Below are 24,510 nucleotides of genomic sequence, written 5' to 3' on the forward strand. Positions count from 1 at the left end.
GACATATTGAAGCAAGGCAGTGTTAACTGGCATATGGATACTGTCAAGTTCTCGTTTCAGTGCTTGGCTATAGATGCTGGGGCTTTCTGTAAATCCTTGAGGTGCGCGTGTGAATTTAAAACTTCGTCCATTTAAACTGAACCCGAATAAATATTGACTTTCCGGATCAATTGGGACACTAAAGAAAGCATTCTTGAGATCAATTACAGTGAAGAACGTTGCTTCTGAGTCAATAGCTGTGAGTAATGAAGAGATATCTGGGACCACGGGGAATTGTGGCACAATACATTTATTTAATTCGCGCAGATCAATAACTAATCGATATACTGGTGGAGCTTTTGGATCCGTTCTTTTAAGAATCGGAATTATCGGAGAATTACATACATTGGAGTCAGTTTCGACAACCACTCCTTGTGCAATGAGCTCGTCAATGATTTGTAGTAAAGCCACTACAGCATCTGGTGGTAACTTGTATTGTCGCATTCGTGGTAGTACTATTCCTGTTTTCAATGTAACTCGATATGGTGTAATGTTCATGCAACCAACATCAGTGGGGCCTTGTGCCCATAAATGTGTAGGTAAATTCTGCAGTCGGTGATCCATGTCTCTGGATACGTAGTGACCTTTAAAGTCACGTAAAAATAGTCGTACTCCTTCCGGAGAACAACATATTATAGCTCCTAGAGCTTTCAATGTTTTTATACCCAACAAGTTTTCTGGACATGATTTAGTAAGCAATAAATCTGTAGTACGTGTCAATGGACCTACTGTGAGTGCAAGAGGTTGTGTTACGTCATTAATTATATGTTTTCCTGAAAATCCAAGGGAAATATTCTGTGAGCCTGAGAGGGGTGCCCCTGGAACTTCACTACGTCTTATAGTTGTTCTGCTTGCCCCTGTATCAAGTAAAAACTTTCTGTCTTCCCCTAATAGTTCACTATGTACATAAGGTCCCTCTTGGTCTACAGGAACCTCAATAAGGGGTAAGCCAACTTCCCTCTCTAGGCTATCTCATGAGTATCGCTGATAATCGGGATAATCTGTTTGTGCATACTGATACATTTGTTGTGTTGTTGCTTGAGTTGCAGCAGTAGGCTGCGCTTGTGGTGGTACTACAATTTGTTGTGGAACTGCCTGTTGCGGAGCTAATTGTTGCGGAGCTAACCTAGGTTGTGCCTGCTGAGGCGTCTGTTGTTGATTCTGATCCTGTCTAGGTGGACGTGGTCTCTCATGTGTTCTACCTGTAGCAATATTATGTTTCAGGACTGGACAATCGTGTATATAATGACCTGGTTGTTTACAATAGTTGCATGTCCCTTTCGCAGGGCCTGCGGAATCACCCTTTTGATGACTATCGGCTGGAACTGACTGTGCAACAAGCATTTTCATTTTCGTATCTTTCATACGTCTTTGTTCGTGTTCTTGTTCTTCTCTAATTCTATTGTGATGATATTGTAACATCTGTAGCATCTGTGATGGGGTATTACCTTGCCAGGTACTTTCGAATTTCAATACTCTATTCTTGACTTGTAGCAGAGAATTTTCAACTAATTTTGTCACAAACAGATGTGGATATGACTCACTACTGGCTTTTATACCACTATTTATACTGAAACATTTTTCAAATCGGGAATAGAAATCACTAGTGTCTTCATCTGGTTTTTGTTTACAGGCTGAGATTGCACCCCAGTCTTCCTTTTTCGTAGTTAATAAACGTGGCAATACCTGTATTAGTAATCCTGCTAGTGCTGTAGTCTTATCCCCAAGCCCTGCTCCTGCAGCTCGGGCCTTTTCTTCGTTTTCTAATGCTGTCCAATCTATCTTTTGGTCTCCTACCTCCCATTCTTTTTCTTTGAGTTTTTCATAAACTCCTGCGGGTAATAGGACTTTTAATATTTTCATAATGTCGGGGTAGGTATACTCTCCCATGAGTAACATGTCTTTTATCTCACGGTGGAAACCTGCTGGATCTTTATCATGACTGGGTACTACTTTCTTCATTTCTAATAATTCCAGTTTAGTTATAGGCGTGTACACAAACACACGTGTGAAATTATCGTCGGCACCTCTGATCGGGTGCACTTCGCGTAACGGGTTCTGTCTATCTATGTGATACATTTTTCTTCCCATTATGGGAACTGAGACGTGTTCTGGGCATACGAAATTTAAATATTGGTTTCGGGATTCTAGTATTTCCTTAATCAAATCAGTACCTGACCCTCTCCATATGTTGGTGAGTAGTTCTGTCAATATGTCAGGTAAGGGTCCTGGATCAGAGTGTTGGCTTTTATATAATATAAGGAGGTGTTGAATCATGTATATACTAGCCAAACGCTGTTCATATGGGTCTAGATTCAGAAACGTGTGTGTAAGTACATCATCATTGTATTCGCCGGGACTGTCAGCCCATTGTACTGCTGACCTGACTAATTCTTGTTCGTCCATGGAATCGAGCACGTGGTACCCCCTTCGATCTCGGAGTAATTTATCAGCGGCTTGGAATAGGTGTTCAGGGGATTTTGTATTTAGCATAGTGTTTGGAAAATGTCTATTATATTCTGGACGTATTGGACGTATTGGGTCGTTAAAACCTCTGGTATTATTATGGGGTCTTCCTTTACCTACATAAGCTATCGTGTCTACTTGCTCTGATTCTTGCTCCTCCTCCTCTCTGTTTAGATCAACGGCGTCTACCTCTAATCTTTCTTCGTGTATTCGTTCTATCTCTTTGCGGATCTTTCGGTACATAGCTACTATACATAACTGTTTATCATGTCTTCCTTCTGATATATTCCGACCCCAAGTGACAAGTGTTTGCATTTCTTCCGGATTTACCCCAGGCCGGTCTTGATTTCTAATTACACAGTTTATGAGAAAACGTAACAGTTGTCCCTGTACCTCCGCTTTCTGGTACTCCATGGCTCTGCTAATACTTTCAGGGCCTCGCCCTGACTGGACAAAGTGATATATATTTTCTAAATGTGTATTCATTCCTGGTAACTTCGTTAAATATATTGCAGCTCGTCGGATACGTAATGATGACAGCAGCATTTCGTCCCGTTTACCGGGCACAGGATCATATCTACAATCTACTAGAAGTTCCTTAAGCATGTCAGGAGTGGCTAGTTTGGGCGTACGTTGGAGCGCTAAATCTCTAAGGGAAAATTTATTTCCTCTGGGTGGCGTAGAAAAAATGTCTGTCGTACCTCCTGTAGCACTGTCTGGGGTGCTGGACGTGAAAGGATTTGTTGAGGGTGAGACAGCAACCGTCGTTGTGGGAAAAGCTGTAGAAACAGATGTGCTTGTCGGAATGTGTGTCGAAGCGTGTTGTTGCGGAGGTACAGACGAAAGATCTTGGTGATGAGCATCACCGGCAAGCGGTCTATGTGGTGCGGTATTAGCATACTCGGGAGCTGCGCCATCTAAATAGCGGGAGAGGAAAACATCTTCTGCGGTTCTGGGATGTCCCTTGGGATGTGCTTTTATCGGAAACAATGGGGTTGGCAAGTCTTTTGGTATTTCCGGAGTAGCCTTAGGTAACCCTTCGGCCAGAAGTGGATACATACCATTCATAAGAGCATTTCTTTGTCTATCTACTTGTTCTGAGTTTACTCGAGTACCTTCCTCAAGTAATAGATTTTCTCGGACTTTATTTGTATTCTCCTTACCTTTCTCTTCCTGTCGGTGTGCTTTTTCTGTACGTCTATATGATTCTTTACGCCATAATTCAATGGCATCTTTCTGTGACTGTCTGGCTTTCTTTTTCCATAATTCTTCTTCTACTCTCATGATGCAATCTGCATCCCAGGTCCCCGCTGCGGGCCATCTCTGACTCTCTGGTAATTCTTTGGTGTAGTCCACCCATAAATCAAGAAATAATACAGCATCTAGGCCATGCTTATGATACATAAAGTACCCTGGAGTGTCCCTCGGTGGGATGGGAACGGCTTCTTCGAGTACACCCTTTCTAGTTTTGATCTGTCTTAGTTTCGAAAAGAGCGGCATTTTCAGACCTTATTACTAGAACACACTTTATACAATAAAACACAATAATGAACAGTCATTCACACCACAATATATAAAACGTATTTAAAACATTTAACGTTTAACAGTTTTTATGAACAATGATAACTAATAGAAAACTGGTTACTGACATTATACTGACACTAGATGATACTTATTTATATGCAAGACATACTATATCACTATATATACTGCTAAACAGTACAGATACACTGCTAAAACAGTGCAGACCGGATTTGTGTACCCAAACCCGTCTTGACCGGCACAGGCTATGTGCACGTTAAATGCCTCCCCGGTAATGGTACTCACCGGGTAGCTCGGAACGGAAGGCCTCGGAACGGAACTTGAAACTGGACCGGACTGGATTCGACTCGACTGGACTCGGAACTTCGGAACCTGGCGGGTCTCTGTATACCTCGGATCTTGCTCTCTCAGCTAGGCTCTGGTCGGGATACTTCGCACTTCTCACCGCCTCGTCTGGGTGTTGATCGCAGCCTCAGTCGTCCCCGCTTGGCCGGAAGGAGATACAGGAAATCCTGCAGATACGCGTTTTTGTTGTCCGTTCAGCTGTGGCAGGAGACCGGGCCTGCAACGCACCGCCGGCGCGTGAGATGAGAAAGTGTCCCTATTCGGGCGCCAATTTATGTGGTAAATATTTCGTTACCGGTACTATTTTTTATGCGGTAAAGTCTGTCTAAGAATAACTCAGTAAAATGAGAGGCAGAATCCGTGGTATTAGAGGGTTTAAAAAGGCTTTATTCCTATACAAAGGAACACAATTCGAATTGTGGGCCTTCTATTCCATCACCACGAAAGTTCAGGAAGGAAGGAACATATATTATTGACAGTTAAGCGGTTTTATAGAAAATGCATTACAGTAAAACAGATGCAAGAGGCGTGACAGCTGATAACTCAGATAAACTGTACATACGTAGCTAAACATGGGTGTAACTAAAATACGTCATTTAAACATGATGTTACAAGTGGGTGGATCCATAAAAGAATCCTGCAATGTCAGCAGAAATATGTGGCAGAGATGCGCGCGCAGCTGCATGACGTGTGATTGACGTGCAACTAGAGGGTGAAGGAGACTTGACATTTAGCTCTACATGTGGAGACAGAAGTCTGGGGTTATGTCAACCTAATTCCAAATCATATCTAATATCCTATGTTTAAAGAACTGTGTTATCCAAAAGGAAAGGTCTCTTAGGATAGAATCTTATTCTATACTGACTATACTGACTGTTAGTGCGTGTACAAGCGTCTAAGTGTCTACACTAGATGCGAGGGGGTAGGAATATTCCATGGTAACGGGGCTATGAGTTATTTGCATGAGGGCAGCGAGGCCTGGCCCTTTGCACGGGAGCTGGAAGAATGTTTACCTAAACTACTAGACAGGAATGCATCGGATGAGGAGCGAAGGAGATAATCTCGAAGGTGAAATACAGTTTTTGGCATGCGACAGGCTGGATCAGGCACCGTTAGCCGCGCAGGGAGTAAGACAAAGTTCATGGTCACAGATGCGGGCTCAGACTGGAGCTTTCAGAGGCAGAAGGCAGGAAAAGGCTTGAGGACAGAATTCGGGCCTACTCGCCTGAATCTGTAAAATGTGGAAAGTGAACCATATAAAGTCGGTGGCCTTTCATACTTCGGAATGGAATATCTGACCCATTCATGGCGGATCTGAAAGAGGACATGTTGACGGTGGACACACATATATTTGCGTCTTCAAAACTGGAGCAGGAGGGAACATACATGTACTTATAGCATGCACATGGAGCCGTTGGGGTCTACGATAGGGGACATAACTGATCACAAAATTCATATTTCCTCAGGCCCGGAAAACCAGTGACCACCAATGACGGAAGAGATGACTGTGACCTTGTTGCTGCAGCTGTGAAGACCAGGTGATGCTGTGGAAGACCAGGAGCTATTCACAAGCTGTCCCACGTTGGTAGTCAAGAACCAGGGGGTCGGTGTCCGGCAGGAGAACACCAACAAGCCTTGGCAGCCGCAATAGACGTGGAAAACAAAGAAGGTGCAGTGTCGGGACCAGCAGAGCCCAAGGGACTCACCAAGTACAGGAGAGTCAGAGCAGACCCCGAGAAAGCAGGAGAGCAGCACTGGAGCCAAAGAAGACCCTCAAGAGGACCCACAGGCCGAAGGCACAGGAGTTCCTAGAGGAACTCGAGCAGCTCACCAAAGATGCAGGCCCACGGTGCAGAGGATGCAGTGAGGATGAAGATCTTGGCAGGAAGAGATGCTGCAGGCTGGAGGTTCTTGGAGCCTGAAGATCTCTGGAGAAAAGAGTCAAGAAGCCTTGGCAGCAGCAGGCCTACCTTAGAGGTGACTTAAAAGGTTTTAAGCGTAGTGACCTCAGATATAAGGAAACGTATATCTGTTGTGAGTGGTGCTAGCACCAGCTCACACAGGCTGCAATGGCAGGCCTGTAGTCACAGTTTGAGTGGTCTTTCATTGGTGGCATAATATACGCTGCATCCCATGGGAGACCCCAGTGTACCTATGCCCTGGGTACCTCAGTATCATATACTAGGGACTTAGAAGGACTTAGAAGGGTACACCAGTAGCCAATTAGGAAGGTGCCAAAGTACTTGCCATAGTCCAATTTTGGGAGCGAGCACAGTGACTGGGTCCTGATTAGCAGGATCCCAGTCAGACTAGTCAGAAAACACAATGACACTAGCAAAAATTGGCTGTAACCATGAAAGCAGATCCTATTTCCTACAACAACGTATAAATCACTTTCAGGCTGTGGCCCTAAATACCTTCAAAACAGGCTTGCTCCTTATATCCCCAGTAGGAACTTGCAATCCAGCCACCAATCCTTTCTACCCCTCCCCCGAATTCGTACGGCTAAATATGGAGGTTGTGCCTTTTCCCACCTGGAACAAACTACCACTGACTTTACGAACTTGCCCTAGCTTTACGGAATTCAAGAAACATCTTAAGACCTGGTTATTCAGAAAATACTACCTCTATGTCAGTAACCTGTTTTCCAAGCGCCGAGAGTTCCTATCTGGATGAGTCGTGCTCTATATTAAGACATTTTAACATAACAAAACGTAGTACAGTGTGGCTGAATTGTAAAAGTAATAAAATTAAATATTTATAAAATCTACCATCACTTAGTAAGTATCTGCAATCGAGAGAAATATAAAGAAGCGGAGGTTAATAGTTTGTAGAGTGGAGGAAGCTCATCACAGAGTGTGTTCGTCACTGGGGGAGCGGGACGGTAAAAACACGAGCACTGTGTGCTGAAAAACGAAGAAAAAAACAAGTCTTAAAATGGGAGCAGTAGTACTTACTCCATGCTCAAGGGGAGCACAAGAAGAGGCATGATGCATGCATGCTATGGACAAATGGTGAGAAAGAGTAGGAGAGCGAGGATGGAGCCAGCAAATGGAAAGTGTATGGGTGGGCTGAATCCCACAAAGTAAATACAGCATGTCTCTTCGAGACAGCGCATGCACTGCCTAGAGCCGAGACCTAAAAACATATTTGTGGTAGCTTTAAAATGAACCATGCTCAACTGTAACGCACTATTATGCAAACCATGGTTCAAATGACCAAGTAAATGGCAAATCATTTCACACCGGTAATTGCAGCATATGCTGGTTAGAACCTGTATCATGACACTTTTACAGATGGGGAGGAAGGAAGCATGCTGGTTAGTAAGTGTTTATTCGCAGTGGCCAACAACAAATCCCATAATTTGCCTAAAAGACACCCATGTTCTTGAGGAAGTTCCAACATGGCAGCAGGGACACTACTACTACCCAGCATGAATGAATCGTGCACAGATCCAGGGAAGTTAGCTTAGAGATGACTTGTTGTCAAATCTTCGTATGACACCATTGCCACATTGAGGCAGTATGTGACTATCCTGCTACAGAAAATTCGCTCTAGTGCCCAGGACGGCGGCGGGGGAACAAGGCAAAGATGTGTGCAGTTCAAAGCACCCTACACGGGGGAACCCTCCAGAGAAATAAAATGCTGGCTTTGTATTTCTGAAGGTCATGATTTAAAGCACTTGAATGCAGACTGAGGCACTCCGGCACCCCTAACCACTCTGCCTTGAAGTATACTAGTAGCACAGAAATGCAAAACACTCAAGTGGGGAAACTGCAGTTCCCACCTTTCCCCCAGGCTTAAGGTCTTTCTTCGCCTTTGCCAGTAAAAGCAGAATGGCTTCTTCGTCTGAACGGTTTATCAGGGGCATGTCAAACAAAGTCACACATGACCAGTTCTCACCACAGCAGAGCTGCTCCATGTGTTTGATGGCACTGCAGTCCTTTGTGAGCTCACTTCCTGCATGTCCTCCACCTCCTCCAGCATCAAAACTCTCCCAAACGCTGCCAAGTGCACAAAGGAATTCTATGTCAGGACCGGAGGCGAGGATTATGGTTTAACTTTCTTTACTTTGTAGATAGCAGCCATTTTAAAGTCAACAAGAACAACAACCATTCCCATGGTACATCGGGAATGACAGAAAAGAATAGAGTGTCCACATCTAGAGTGTCCCCTGTTCCATAATCCAATCACAGGCTCCCTTAGGTACAGACAGTCCTCTCTCGCTGTTTAACCACTCTTTCTTTGCTGCTGCAACCTGAGATAAGTCATGTTTTCTTTCTGTGCTTATAAGCTCTGTTAACATTGTTAATGAATGTTTTATGTTGCCGGTAATTGATATACTTTGGTAGTATTGCAATTGATGTTTTGATGTTGCCGGTACATTCATGGCATTGTAATTGCCTTCTGTGTTGCTAGCGCGTACGGGTTGACGGTTCTTACCTGCAGTTTCATGCCGCTTCTCTGTGTTTGGCCTTTGTGCGGTTGGCGAACTCCGTGTCTTTTTGTGTGCTTTCCGGATTATTCCGGTCTTCCTTGCAACGCAAGTCAGCCGCTACTTAGCTGACTCGCTCTCCGGCCGTGGGAGTGTTCCTCCCTAGCGGCCGTATCTTGGTGCGGCTCGCGGTGTCGCATTCCACCGCTAGCGGGCGCGTCTTCGCGCTCTTGACGTTGCTGGCGTTCCGAGGATTCCGCGCATTCCGCGCCCTTGAATCTCAGAACGCGTAGCAACATACGAGCCTATGCCTGTCCCGATGCCGTTTTCATACGGTCAGTAGATTGCCTTTAGGCATTTAATACATTTACGCCCCCCTGAACACCTCTTAAGGTCAGTGATATATCCTGAAGGACTGTGGTGGTGTGTGCACCCAGTATCGGGGTCGTCTGTATCCTAGGCCATTAATTCCACGCTCTGCGGAGTCTGTATTAGTGGGTTAAATACTGCTGGGACCTTTGGGGACAGGCTGCCCATTTATTACTGCACCTGAGCTATTGGTTCCCACGGCTTAGTGCCTGCACGCAAGTTCGCTTGCCCTAACTCGGCTGACACCCAGCCTTCCTTTCACGGAGTATACCTCCTCTGCGTTTTCCACTTATTAGTTGGTATATCTTTTTTGACCTCTACTTTTGGGCATCTTGCTCCGTGTATCTGTATAATGGAGTCTTATGACGACCCTACTTACCTGGATTACCAGGACCAACAGTGGGATGAGGACCCGCTTGCGGCACTGCAGTGGGACGATGACTTTTACGACGCCATAGACTCCTCCATTCTTAAAGCGGTGGAGCAGGCATGGCTCCATTGGAAGACCGCCTCTCCCGGAGAATTGAGCTAGCCTGCGACAGGCTGGCCAGAGCATCCCAAGCCATTCCGGCTTCTCTTCCTTCACCTGCGCCCAATGACGATTCCCTTCCACCTCCCGCTAAGCGGTCCAAGGATGCTGGGGTGGACGTTGACGCCTTCGCCCGCCTCAAGCAGGCGTTCCTGGCCAACAGAACCCCTCCTGCTGCACCTACCACAGGAGTCCCGAGTCTCGGGAGTGATGATGGTGCCGGGCCGTCTCGCCCTTGCAGTTTGCCACAGCCAGAGCCCGCCGCTTCGGATTCCGGTGCTGTTTCCCACAACCTCTGCGCCGATATGCTCGACCCTGAAGATATTTTGCACCCTAGGTCCTCGGACTGGGCGCCCTGTGACAAGGTCGCCCAGTATGTGGCTAGCCGCATTTGTCGTCCTCTGGAGCCCTCAGTCCGTAATTGCCTTAGGGCAGAATGCCCGCGCCCATCGTTGGACGACAAGGTTGCGGCAACTCCAGAAATTGATTCTCACATGGCGACATTCCTGCAAAAGTTTATCAAGGATCCCAAAAAGGGAATTGACAGGTAGTGGCGGGCTTGCCAAGATAAACTGTTGGATATTCTCGGACCTATCACCAAGATTCTTGATATGGCCGAAGAAGCTAAGGCATCGTGGGCCCTTATATCTCCGGACAACCTCTGCTCTTGGGCCCAACGTGTGGTCATCTTCTTGGGAAACGCAAATTGTGCGCTGTCGACGGAGAGGCGCAGATCCCTGCTGATTAAGGTGGACCCCAAGTTGGGGATTTAGCAGACTCTGAGGCGGGCCCGGTTGCCCAGGGCGGCCTCTTTGGTGAGCCCCTAAATGAAGGAGTTGGGGCGCTTTGTGAACACATTCACAACGTTGGACAGAGCGCAATCCTCCATCCGTAAGGTCTTTCGCCCACGGGTTTTCAGGGGGGCCGGTCGAGGCACGGGCCGCTCGTCCGGCCGCCCAAATCAGCAGAGAGGAGGCTCCAACCAGTCGTCGTATCAAGACCAGGCCAGATTCGGGAACTTCTACTCGACAAGGGGACGGCGAGGGAAGAACCGTGGTGGCAGAGGCAGTGGCGTCTCCAGTTCTTCCGGTAAGTGTTCTCCCTTCTTCCCAACTAAAAGTGGGGGGCCGACTGGCGTGTTTTTTCCAGGCTTGGACTTCTGTCACAGGCGACGCGTGGGTGCTCCAGACTGTCCAGGGGTTTCATATCGAGTTTCACGCGGAGCCTTTACAGAAGGCTCCGCCACGTCCCCTAGTCTTCTCGGTAGAGGACTCTGCCTTAGTAAATCAAGAGGTCCAGGCGCTTTTGCTCAAGGGGGCGGTGGTGCGATCCACTCTTCATGCGCACGGGTTCCTCAGCAATCTCTTTCTGGTAGACAAGGCGGACGGTGGGCAAAGGCCCGTGATCAATCTGCGCGAGTTCAACGAGTGGTTAGTCTACCGCCACTTCAAGATGGAGGGAATCCATCTTCTTTGCGATCTCCTCAGACCCAACGATTGGCTGGCGCGCCTAGATCTGAAGGATGCGTATTTGACCATTCCAATTTTTCCTCCCCTTCGGAGGTTCCTACAGTTTCTTTAGAGGGATGCAGTCTACGAATTCTCCAGTCTTCCTTTCGGTCTATCCTCGGCTCCTTGGTGCTTCACCAAGGTTTTGCGCCCAGTAATCGAACGCCTACACGCGGCCGGGATACGGCTCATAGTGTATCTGGATGACATTTTGCTGATGGCATAATGTCCCGCGACCCTTTCTCGTCATCTGCAGATGGCGGTAAACTTACTCCAGAGCTTGCGCTTCATAATCAACGAGACGAAGTCAACGCTCGTCCCTTCCCAAAGGGTGGTTTTCCTAGGGTTCTCCATCGATTCGGTGGCCGCTACGCTAAGCCTTCCTTCCCGGAAGATGACGAAAATCCGTCCCGAATTGAGGAGAGCGCTAGCTCAGCAGCAGCTCTCCCTCAGACAGATAGCTCGCTGGGTCGGCTTGCTCTCAGCGTCCATCCAAGCCATTTTTCCGGGCCCTCTCCATTACAGAGCCTTACAGCGTCTCAAAGTGCTGCAGCTTCGGAGAGGTCTATCCTATTCACGGAAAGTACCTCTTTCGGCGGAGGCCAGAGAGGAGATTCAGTGGTGGCTTTCCAACATGGAGGCTTGGAATGGAAGGGTAATTTTCGGTTCGGCGCCAGATATCGTTATCGAGTCCGACGCCAGCAGATCAGGCTGGGGCGCGCGGTGTGGCGACTTCGCTACCGGCGGTGTGTGGTCGCCTATGGAACAACAGTTGCATATCAACTGTCTAGAGCTCCTGGCGGGGTCATTTGCGATCCAGTGCTGGACCAAGGACTCAATCCATTCTTGTGTGCTTCTCAAGATGGACAATATATCAGCCGTCAGGTATATAAACCATCTCGGGGGAACGCGCTCCAGGGCCCTATCGGACATGGCATCGAATTTCTGGAAGTATTGCCTGGACCACCATGTTTCGGTAACGGCGGAGTATCTCCTGGGCCGGGACAACCAAGTGGCAGACTTTCAGTCCCGGCATCTCCACGACAGCAGTCTTTGGAAAATGCATCCGGGGGTTTTCACGAATCTTCAATCCCTCTGGGGTCCCTTCTCAGTGGACCTCTTTGCCTCCCGACTGGACTTCCAGCTGCCCCGGTTTTTCAGTTGGAGACCGGATCCCCTAGCAGCGCAGACGGATGCGTTTCTACAGGACTGGCAGACGAGAGCGGTTATGCCTTTCCCCCGTTTGCCATGATCACAAGAGTCTCCGCCCAGGTGCGTCGTCAGACGGCGAACGTGGTCCTTGTCACCCCGATTTGGAGGTCTCAAGCTTGGTTTCCAGTTCTTCTGGAACTTTCCTGGGATTCTCCAATCCCACTCCCCCTATTTCCAACGCTTCTGCTCAGTCCGGACAGAGTTCCTCACCCGTTGATACAGCAGGGCTCCCTGGCCCTCATGGCATGGAGGATTACAGGGGACGCTGAGCGGTCCCAGGCCTTTCGAGAGCAGCTGAGAACTTCATGTCAAAGGCCTGGTCCGACAGCACAATCAAGCGGTACCGTTCCACTTGGCGACGGTGGTGTCGTTGGTGTATGCGACAGGGTTTCAATCCCGTGCCAACCGATGTGACTTTCATCTTGAAAATTTTTTGGCCTCTCTGGCGGAGGAGGGTTTGGCTTATACAACCATCAATACCTTTTGTTCGGCCATTTCGGCGGGTCACAGCATGCTGGATGGTTCCCTGGTGGGTAAACATCCCCTGGTTTGTCACCTTCTTCGAGGCATCCGACTCTCGCTACCCCCGGAGCCGCGGTACTCTCAACTGTGGGATGTTAACAGAGTGTTGAATTTGCTTTTATCCTGGCAACTGAATAGGTTCCTCTCGAGGAAGGAGCTATCGGCAAAGCTAGCGATGCTTCTCTGCCTGATTTCGTGCAGAAGGGTTTCCGATGTCAGAGCACTGGATGTCACCAGTCGGATTTTTTCCCCTGAGGGGGTTACTTTTACCATCCATAGACGGACGAAGTGCGGCATGCGTTCTATATCCTATCCGGCTTTCCCAGATTCCCTGAAACTGTGCGTGGTGTCTTGCCTCAAGGCATATGAGGAAATGTCGGAGGAGTTTCGGCCTCCGGGAGAACGGCAATTGCTCATTGCACTTTGGAAGCCTCACAAGGCGGTTTCTTCCCCCACCATCGCCCGTTGGGTACAGTGGGTCATGCAGGAATCAGGCATCGACCTGCGGATTTTCGGCGCACACTCAGCAAGAGGTGCGATGGCCTCTAAAGCTTTTACCCTGGGCGCCCGTCTGGAAGACATTCTGAATGCTGCGGACTGGTCTTCCGACTCCACTTTCAAACGGTTTTATTTTAAACCGATCCTTGATATGTCTCATTTGGTGGTGAGCAAGCTTTAAACGAGCATAATCCTCGCCTCCGGTCCTGACATAGAATGAAAAATTTCCTAGCTATCGTAACGGAAAGTTTCAATTCTATTAAGGTCTCGGAGGCGAGGATTATCCCACCCAGGGTACAAAGCTCCTCCTTTGAATCCTTCCCTCCCCGTTTTCGAGTAAGTAAAGTGTTTAGTGTGTTGAATTTTTTTAAGAAGTATGGTGGCTTGAGTTCTTTACTGTCGAGCTTGTTTGCCTTGCAGGCTTAAACCTTAGACACGACTTCCGCTTATATTCTCTTTTGCGTTTCAGAAGATTCTGGAAAGCAAGATTCCTGAAGTTCCATGCTGGCTGGCCTACAGCAACGAAAGAGGAGGTTAAACAGCGAGAGAGGACTGTATGTACCTAAGGAAGCCTGTGATTGGATTATGGAACAGGGGACACTCTAGACGTGGACACTCTATTGTTTTCTGTCATTCCCGATGTACCATGGGAATGGTTGTTGTTCTTGTTGACTTTAAAATGGCTGCTATCTATAAAGTAAAGAAAGTTAAAGCATAATCCTCGCCTCCGAGTCCTTAATAGAATTGAAACTTTCCGTTACGATAGCTAGGAAATTTTTCATTCTGACCTCCAAGAACACAATGACAACAACCAGCCCACAAACGGAGAGGAGCACGATCACCATGCCGGAGTGTCCACGGCGTGTTTTATCCATTGACAAGTAGACTAGAACATACTTTGGCAGCAAAATCAAGCATAACTGTATGTGTCTTTCAAATTAGTGAATTCCTAGAGACCGGAGAAGCTGAAGTGCTCTGACAAAATTGTACAGCACTCGTGCAAATCACTTATAGAGGCCCAGGACTACGGACGTGGAAGAGTGCAAAATGATGTGACAAATCCCTGTACGCTGCCACTAGGACCCTTCATAAAATGGGACCAAAGACTCAAAACACTAAAGCTCCCAAAAGTGTTCAGAAGCTTCACACTAGCCAAAAACACTGGAGGGGAAAAAAGCTGATTGTCTCATCATTTTAAAGTCGAGCCTGGGCAGCGCATGCGCCGCTCTGTGAGCCATGATGTATTGGAGTATGGAATAGAAGCTCTGCCCACTCTTCGACCATATTTGTCATTGGCTTGTGTCATTGTCCTTTGTAAATGCTGGCTTCTGATTCATTAATAGGCTTGTTAGTCCCTCCTTAGTACCGCCTTGTCTTAATTCGTAACCTCCCATGAGGATTGGCCCTTTTACTTCGGTTGTTATACAGTATGTCTTATTTAGTCTGTAAGCACTATTTTCTTTAAATGGTTTCTCCAACTGCAGGCACTGCATGATTTCCGGCAACATTCAGCGTGCCATGCACGCTTTCACTTTCTAAGCAGCCCAGGACAATGGCGCCCGCTTCTTTGAATAGGTTTGAGCTATTGGCATTGTACATGACAATGCCTTTTATTTGTGTGTTAATTATCAAAATAAATAAATAAAAGGCATTGTCATTTACGATGCAAATAGCTTAAACTCTCGCAAATGCTTGTTTACATGGGTAGTGTCCACTCTCTCAACTAAAGGACCCATTTCCTTATTTGATAGCATCAGCAATGTAGTAACCCCAATTTTTGCCCCCCCTGTGTTGTACAGATCTGCGCTCAGCTATTCCCTATGGGCCGCGATTATTGCATAAATCCTTTGCTGTGCAAAGCTATTGTGGGCATTAAAACACCAATGACCTGGGCCATAAATATTCTTGAGGCGGGCTCTGGCTGTGCACTCCACTGCATACAGCAGTGAAAGGAACATTTCAATACACAGTCCACTGCCATGCGTGCTTTGGGTTCTGCAATGCCCTGGCTTTCAAACCCTGCCCTTCTAAGAGACATGGGACAAACCTCCCTAGTGAGCAGCACTTTGGAAGAAGGGCATCGGGGAGGGGGCGCACGTCGCATCTGGGGCTTGGAGCTGGTTGACTTGACTGCAAGAGACACCTGTAATTTTGCTAGATGAGGAAGGGCGCAATCTGACCCGTTCCCTGATGTGTACCGCAGACGTTGCAATGTTATTTGCAAATTGCAGCGCCATTTTGTGCATTGCCAGTTATCACTTTGCATAGCCAAAGCACGAATTTCTCTCGCCTAAATTTGCAAATGCGAAGTCCTGCTTGTAGATTTCCTTTCTTCACTGCCTCGAGATTGTCATTGATGATGCTGTTTCTCTTTCTTTTAATGTGTATTCCTCTTTAATACACAGTTCTAATGTGTCTACACGTTTGATGTTAAAGCAACATTTAGCACAAGAGGCAAATACAATTTCAAAGAAGCATCGCCTGAGGAAGGAGGCTTTTTATGCTGATCCAATTGTCTACTTGTCAAAAAGCAGCTTTGTCAGGGGCTTGCGGGCTGAAAGCCAAGCCTGGAAAAGTGTGATAATGATGGAAATTGTGCGCTATCAGAGGTGGGCCTGATGTTATCTGCTATTTTTCTGCATCCTCTTTGTTATTCCAAGCCCAAGCATTGATCTGCTTGTGAAAAACACAGACTGAAGCAGTCGCATGTAATCCTGCATGTTCGAGGAAGTGGACGTCAAGTGCCCTGTCCTCTTCTGCAGGCTCTTTTATAAAGTTCAGAAACTGCTGATGTCAGGCAGCTGCCGCCCATGATGCATCAGAATATCATATTACAGTGCTTTCTGCTGATTGGAGGTGATGTTATAATTGGATTTCAGCACAGCCATTGTGAGGACTCAGACCCTCTCAGACCGCCAGCTGGTGCTCCTGCCATTGCTCTTCTAGTAATACATTGAGTGCTGTGTCTCTGATTTCCCTCCTGGGTCATATCAGCTCCAGATGCGCTGGGGACGTTTTATTTTTAGAGCATTTAGATGGATCGGGTTTGATTTTCTTTAGGTATGTGAATGAATACATACTCAGAGGTCATTTTAGTTTTTTCTTTGACAATTCTGAATAATTAATGATTATTTGCAGATCCTGGTAGTCTCGTTGGCTATACGATTCACGGTAAACAAAGAAATCAGTCTATGATAATCATAATAATATTTTTTAATATCTTATATGGTTTGTTCCAAAGAATGATGTGTATGTGCGAATGTATGTATTTCAGGTATGCTCCTGCTTGTGGGAGAGGATCAGCTGCATCGCGGTCCAAGGCTGACCGGCCCTCACTGCAGAGAGTGGCAGATGCCACAATAGAAGTGGCTTGTCCTGCCTGACATAGCCCCTCATAATATCATCACAACTGAGCTGGCACTCGTCTCCATGGGCATTTGGGAATCAGCCTCTTTTTATGGGTGAATGAGGTCTACCAGGATTACATGCAAAGGTTCTAACTCTTTCTATCTCATATATTTTCTCCCTACTCTGCTATTTCTTCTTTCCAAATGACTTTATGTACCGGTGGATCCTTCAGGTCTCCACACCCAGGGCCCGATTCACAGAACTAACTTAAGACAAAATCCTAAACTTACTACCATTTTCGTATTCACAGAAGGCACTTACTCATTTTGGTATTCACAGAAGACACTTACTCACTTCGGTATTCACAGAAGTTAGTAGTCCTAACTTTAGGACTCCTAAATGCCTTCTGTGAATACCGAAAGTCTTAAAATTAGGATTTTTCTCAGATTAGGAGTCCTAAAGTTAGGACTCCTAACTTTACTACTACTAAACTGAGAAAATCCTAATGTTAAGGCTTTCAGTATTAACAGAAGGCATTTAGGAGTCCTAAAGTTAGGAGTCCTAACTTTACTACTACTAAATTGAGAAAAATCCTAATTTTAAGACTTTCGGTATTCACAGAAGGCATTTAGGAGTCCTAAAGTTAGGACTCCTAACTTCTGTGAATACCAAAATGAGTAAGTGTCTTCTGTGAATACCAAAATGGTAGTAAGTTTAGGATTTTGTCTTAAGTTAGTTCTGTGAATTGGGCCCCCAGTTTGCAATGTTTCTAACAGTTTATAAAAAGTTTCCAGGGTTGAAGCGTAGGCTGAACTTTGCACTACCAAAGAGGGACAGGGCATATGGGTGCTTGCTGCTTTTTCTGTAAACAGAGCTAGTGCTTAGAAAAAAGTTCAACTCATCAATGAGTGCAAAAAATTAACAAGGACCCCAAATATGTTGGGATAAGCAAACACCACCTACTCATGAGTAGGGGCCAGTTGTATCAACGGATTTTACCCATTCTGTGTCTATGGGAAAATGTGTTCGTACATATGGCCCTAGATGCTGGCAATGAACGCTATATAAAAATAAGGCTGTTGACCAGAACACTGTGGTTTTACTGTTGAGTAGCGCAGGATAGATATGTAATCCCCAACATAGTTATCCTCTTCAGAGCCATCCTGAACCCCCAATTGTGCTATTGTGGACAGGTTGGAGCCTGTGGATTTAGGAGACATGGTTGTTTATTTCTTGTCTTCCCGTGTGATCAGACCTGGTAATTGCTCTTTAACTTCTTCCTCTGCTTTTCTATTTTTTGCGAAGGCTAGAAGCTTTTAGAATCATACTAAAAGCTACTAATAGGTTTATGATCACAAACTTAGTGTGACAGTATTGTTGGTTGAGCATTATTTTTGACAAACTGCAAGAAAATGGGTTGTTGATTTACTGGGGTGTAAGCCGTGGTCAAACAGCGACCACATTGGCTATCTGCACCTGTTTATTTTATTTTATATTTTGCTGACAGTTGATTCTGTGCAATAAATCACTGTCATGGTAGTTAGAGTGAAATACAAAGAGCTCTGCTTTGAAAATGACGATGTTACCATACACTTTTGATATGAATTACATAGCTATTACCACAAATGTTTGTCCTAAAATGACAAGTCCTTTTATATCTGCCGGTCAGCAAGCACTGACAATGGCAATTATTGTATTAGCTTGTGAGATCACCTGGCAACTGCACAACTCTCTCTCTATCAATTCGGTGTAGCAACCACCTAGTCCATTTATGTATATTGAATTAATTTGTGTGAAACTATATATAACTTGTAGAAGGGGGGGTAGGAGAGATGAGGGGGCTATCTTCGGTGATAGTCCACCAAGGGCTTCAGCATGTATAATGCCACCCCATGAGAGACCGCTCAAACTGTGACTACAGGCCTGCTATTGCAGCCTGTGTAAGCTGGTGCTAGCACCACTTACGACAGATATAAGTTTACTTATATTTGAGGTCACTGCACTTAAAACCTATAAGTCACCCCTACGGCAGGCTCTTCAGCCCTGAGTGCAGGGTGCTAGGTTATAAGTGTGAGTGTTATGAGTGTGAGGGTGCCTTGCATGAGCAGGGCACCCCCCACAAACCCCGGAGTCGATTCTCTAGGCTTTGTAAGTGTGGTCAGCCATTTTCATACATATTCATTAATTATTAATTAATTAGCATTTAGTAAAGCACATGGCTACCCAGCCCTCGTGACAACAAGCAGATGGGTAGAGGAAGTTTTAAGGCAGATTTTGAAAGAGCCACGTCTTCAGTTGCTTCCAAAACGAGAGATGGTGGGACGTTGAGCGAAGATGGATGGGAAGGGTGTTCCATAATCTAGCAGCATTGTAAGAAAAGGTACGACCTCTGGAACGAGCTCTCTTAATTTTAGGTACCAAAGCCAGAAACAAGTTGGCTGATCGCAGGCTTCTTGAGGGGCGGTAAAAGGCCATAGGAGAGTGATTGATTTTTAGGGCCTATCCCCCAAAGGGTTTTGTGTGCTACGCATAATGATGTCAACATTATAGGTTAATTTATTGGTAGCCAGTGCAGTGATTTCAGCGCAGGCTTGGCAGAAAGGAATTTGGCACACCCTGCAGTTTCCTCGTGGTGGACTTTGGAGTGCCAAGATAGAGAGAATTCCCATAGTCCATTTGGGAGATCACCAGTGCCTGGACCATGACTCTTCAGGCAGTTACAGGAAGAAGTGGCAGAATTTTTCGCATCTGTCTGATGATACCAAAGGTACTAGTATGGGTGCTTCATGTGCACCGAGTGTAGCCAATACATACATGGGGGAGTTTGAGTTAAAACATATCTATAACGAAATAGCTCCCTTCTATGAAAATATCAACACCTGGCACAGATTCATAGACGATATCTTTTTTGTCTGGACAGGAACTGTAGATGACCTTAAACAGTTCATTGAATGGCTCAATCATAGTGAATATAACCTAAAATTCACTGCACAATATTCACCAGAAAAGGTGGAATTTTTGGATATTTGGATAAAAAGTGGCAATGGAAGTATTGAAGTTAGCCTCTACCGTAAGCCTACTGCAAAGAACACAATTTTACAACATGCCAGTTTCCACCCCTCCTGTCAAAAAGACTCCATCCCCTTTGGGGAGTTTCTAAGAATCAGACGCAATTGTACCAATATACATGATTACAATACACATGCCGAAGATCTAAAAAAAAGACTCCTACTTAGAGGCTATCCCAAACGCCTCATTAAGCAGTCTATGAGAAGAGCAAAGTACTATAACCGTGACAGTCTTATCTCAGGCCATGAAAAAAAGCCCATGGAACGACTAGTATGTGTGGTCAATCACACAAACTATAATCAGAAAGTCCAGCAAATATTAAACAAAAACTGGAAAATTCTCAATACCAATGAAAGCAGCAAATCTCTTGCAAAACCTATAGTGGCTTTCAGAAGAAATGCCAACTTACGAGACAAGTTAGTCCACAGTAGAATGAGACATACTAGTATTCCAGGTGTACAAAGTACCATTGATGGACTACCTCAGATCCTAGGAAATCATAGATGTGGCACATGCCATGCATGCCCAACAGCAATTACAACGGAAACATGGACATATGGTACAAGAGGTGGCAGGCTGAAAAGCCATACAAATTGCAGAAGTAACAACGTAATTTATCTCATCCTCTGCCCATGTGGCCTGGGCTACATAGGCGAAACTGGCCGTGAATTCCGAATTAGGCTCTCTGAGCATAAATCGGCCATCAGAACTCGAAAGGAACACGCACCCATGGTTAAACACTTTCTTGATCACAACCATGGAGAACATGACCTGAAATGGCTGATCCTTGAAAAGATAGTCTCGAGACAAGGACAAGAAATGAATAAGGTGCGGAAAAACAGAGACTTTCTGGATTTTTTCTGCGATACAGTCCGCAGGGGCCTCAATGGGGAGATAACATGGATTATCACATAATTACATCTACCTGGACTGGACCCATATGCTCATACTATCCATGCTGTAATCGATTAAGAAATAACTAACATACTCAGGCTGACCCACTTATCTGGCTGACTCTCGAATTTCCCTGTAGAATTTAAGCAAAATCCTGCGAAAAGATTTTCATCTCATTGCTACATGGGTTTTGATCCTAAACGGCAATAATTAGGTATCCTTATACCATTCCAACATGGCGCCTGGTTTTGTTTACAGGTATTCTATGTCTGGACACTATTGAATAACCATCTTTCCATACCATAATATTAACACTACATTCACATTTTAAACCACCTAGAATGTTTTGTGATACACGTTTTCAGTTTACCCACCATAGGACTAAGAATGGCCAAACTCCCTTCAAAGATGGCGTCCAAACATACGAGGATGCACCTTAATCACAACGTACTGGTTCGTAGTCTCGCGAGAAAACAATTACGTTAAAATACGTCAGATCCGTATTCCAACTCTTCGGCTGCTCGTTACTGATGCTTCTCGGCAAAGCTTCTACGTGAACAGGTATGAACTCATAAGTCTAAATGGGGAACCAATTCGGTTTATCTTAGCTTCACCCATTAGGTTTCCTAGCGTCATAGTCAATCTGCAGTTTATATGCTCTGTTGGTTCCTCGTATCTAATATAATCTAAAAAATGGCCGCCTATCTTGACAGAAGTTTTAGCATTATTTGGGGCCTGAATATGCCGACTTCCGATATATATACATATATATTGGAACATAGTTCTTTGATACAAGCCACATTAGTGATTTCACGTGTCTCGTCATATCAATAGCCTGCATAGAGTACGAAAGATTTAGGAATGGTTCTCAGTTTCCAACAACTTCCACTATGGGACAGTACGCCATCAAAATCCTTATCAATACCTGCTGATTTTTCAGTCTATAATGTACTTATACAATATGTGTACCATATTAGGGACAGGCACACCGCCATGACATGTACCTTTTCATTCCCCACAGACGAGTCGGGATTGGATATACTTATCAACAATAAACAAACAGAAATCATTTTAAAAACACAGAGAGACTCGGACTTTTGCCTGGCTCTACTCTCATGAACCATTTCATGTCTTGAAAAGGTAACCAAGTCCGTGGTATACATATGGTTCCACTACCTTATACTTAATCCCATAGATAAACATGATATGGTTTAGTTTTGTAAAATAAGTTTTCTTTTCTCTTTCGCAGCATTGCCGCAGTCGATATCTCAGAAAAATATTTGGAGATATAATAACAAATTTCCTAGTGTGAACGTACCTTCCAATTTTAGCTGTTTGAGGTATTTTGGCTCTTACACTAGTTATAGACATTAGAACCCCATAAAGATTAGCCTGAATAACTAAAACACTTTCTCTTCTAGAAATTGTTATCGCTGTACTGTACTGCACAGACGACTCTCACAGCGGGTCATATGCCCTTTGCTTTATGACTCATAAGGGAGCTGCCCCAAGTATTACCATCTAGGTGCTGCATCCTTACATCTGGCATTATATATCTTGGGTCTTCCTATGGCACCTCCTTTCCTTCAACTTCTACCCCTACAACACCAATGGGTTTCACAAGAGTCGGACTTTGTCTCACATCTCACTTTTCTTGGAATGATCTACACGGCTTTGTCTGACACACGTCTATGGTGCACGATGAGCACTCAAGTAGTATAATAGTTATGTATCGAGGAAGTAATCTCCTTTTGAAATCAATTGCATTCCCTTTTACTTGCCAATGCCATTTCCCTTTGTCTTTCTTGCAGACACCCAGACATCTTTTGTATATATCTCATCTTTTACATTATGCAGTTGGTCCTGAAGAAGGTGGTCTCCCACTGAAACGCGCGTTGACCGCAACATTGCTTCCAACACAGTGATATTGAAGAGAAACTTGACCAATCCAAGGGTCCTATACTTTCCCTTTCTTCCAATTTTCTTTTAGAAAAAACCCTTTTCTCTTTATCCCTTTTTGTATGAATGCAAGTTTGAATGGCTAGCAAATGGTTTTTTATGTCTCGGATGTCTAGGATGTTTTTTTTTATATTAATCATGTAACATGTAACATGTCTGCACCAAAATTATAAGTGTAAAAGCAAAAAAAATGGTTTTGTCTGTTCTAAGTCATGTGTAAATTACAAAACACATATAAAGAAAAAAAGAAATAAAAATTATTCTTTGTATTAAAACTCTAACGGACTGACAGTGGTTCTATGAAAATAATGTTATAACATGAAATGAAATTTGGCATGTTATTTTGGCAATGCAGAATCTGAATAGATCAGCTAATTAATTATATAGGCCGGCTTAGAGGTTTCTATTTCATTTTTTGATGTGCCTTCTCCCTCCTCTAGGGCCTTAATTTACGTAGGGAGATCCTTTGTTTACATTAATTAATGATGGAGTAATTACCCAGGATCATTAGCGCAGTCTTGTCTACATTGAGCTTAAGACATGACTGGTCCATCCAAGTGGCCACAGTTTCCAGACAAGATTCTTGGTTGGCTGGCTTGTTCTTCGGGTGATTTAATGCAACCATTGTGTGTCGTCCGCATAAGTAATGATTTGGATCCCAAATGGCTGGACTAACTCAGCAAGGGGTTTTAGATAGATTTTAAATAGGTTGGGGCTTAATGAGGAGCCCTGGGGCACTGCACAAGTGAGTGGCACACTTTTGGAGGTGTAATTGCCCTCAAAAACCTGATACGATCTATCCTTTAAAAAGGATTTGATCCATGTCAGGACTTTGCCTGAGACTCCCCCCTTCTGAGTCTGTTGAAAAGGGTGTTATAATTGACCATATCAAATGCGGTGCTCATGTCCAGCCGGACGATAGCCACCACGCCTCCCTAGTCGATGAGTTTCGTGATTCCTCCACTACTGCTAACAGTGCAGTTTCAGCGTCATGGTTTGGTCGGAAACCTGTCTGAGAAGTATGCAGTATGGAGTGGGTTTCTAAATACTCAGAGAGAATTTTGTTGGCATATTTCTCTAGTATTTTACTGGTCCCGGGGAGAAGCGAGACCGGACGATAGTTACCCCATGAATCAAGTTTGAGGTTAGGTTTTTTTAGCAGTGCTCTTATCATGGCATGTTTCCATGATGAGGGCACTTGACAGGTGGATAAAGAAGAGTTTAACACTTCTAGTAGCACAGGAAGTATGACATCCTCTACCTTATGCAGCGTATGGATAAAGGCTGAGTCAGGAGGGGAGCCAGATTTGACCTGGGAAAATGTTGGGATAAGGTGGACAGATTCATAGTAGGAAGGTTGTCTAGTCGTGGAGAACTGCCCCCTGAAGTTTCTATTTCCCGTCCTTGTTGTCGGGACAGATGGCCTGAGGAAAGGTGTTGTAGATATCTAAGATTTTCTTATTAAAAAACTCTGCGAGTTCATTACAACGTCGCTGAGAGGATTCTGCAGGTAACTCAGGTGAGGGGCAGTTTGTGAGGTTTTTAGCTATTTGGAAAATTTCCCTAGGCGCATTAGCAGCCAATGTAATTTTCTCCTCATAATACTGTGCTTGCGCTCTCTTTATTTCTGTCTGCTAGATGTTAATAGATTCTCTGTAAGTCAGTTTTTTTTCTGTACTTTATTCCTTTCTCCAGGCTCTCTCGTGTTTTTTGCAATTTTGTTTGAGTTCCCGCAATTTAGGTGAATACCAAGGTGACCTTTTTTCCTTCTGCCT

General features: G+C 45.1%; 1 long non-coding RNA gene across 2 annotated transcripts in view; it reads left to right on the forward strand.

Annotated features, from left to right (window-relative positions):
- The window catches only part of LOC146863142 (uncharacterized), a 248,173-nt gene extending 225,247 nt beyond the window's left edge, over positions 1-22,926 (forward strand). Inside the window, exon 6 of one of the 2 annotated variants that reach the window (XR_014978216.1) lies at positions 22,588-22,926. This is a non-coding gene — a long non-coding RNA (uncharacterized LOC146863142). Of the gene's footprint in view, positions 1-21,797; positions 21,917-22,587 lie in introns of those variants that run through there. The other variant, XR_014978217.1, reaches the window with a different exon arrangement.
- The last annotated feature ends 1,584 nt before the right edge of the window (positions 22,927-24,510 follow it).

Source organism: Triturus cristatus, chromosome 2_2 (genome assembly GCF_964204655.1).
Source record: "Triturus cristatus chromosome 2_2, aTriCri1.1, whole genome shotgun sequence".
Taxonomy (NCBI): domain Eukaryota; kingdom Metazoa; phylum Chordata; class Amphibia; order Caudata; family Salamandridae; genus Triturus; species Triturus cristatus.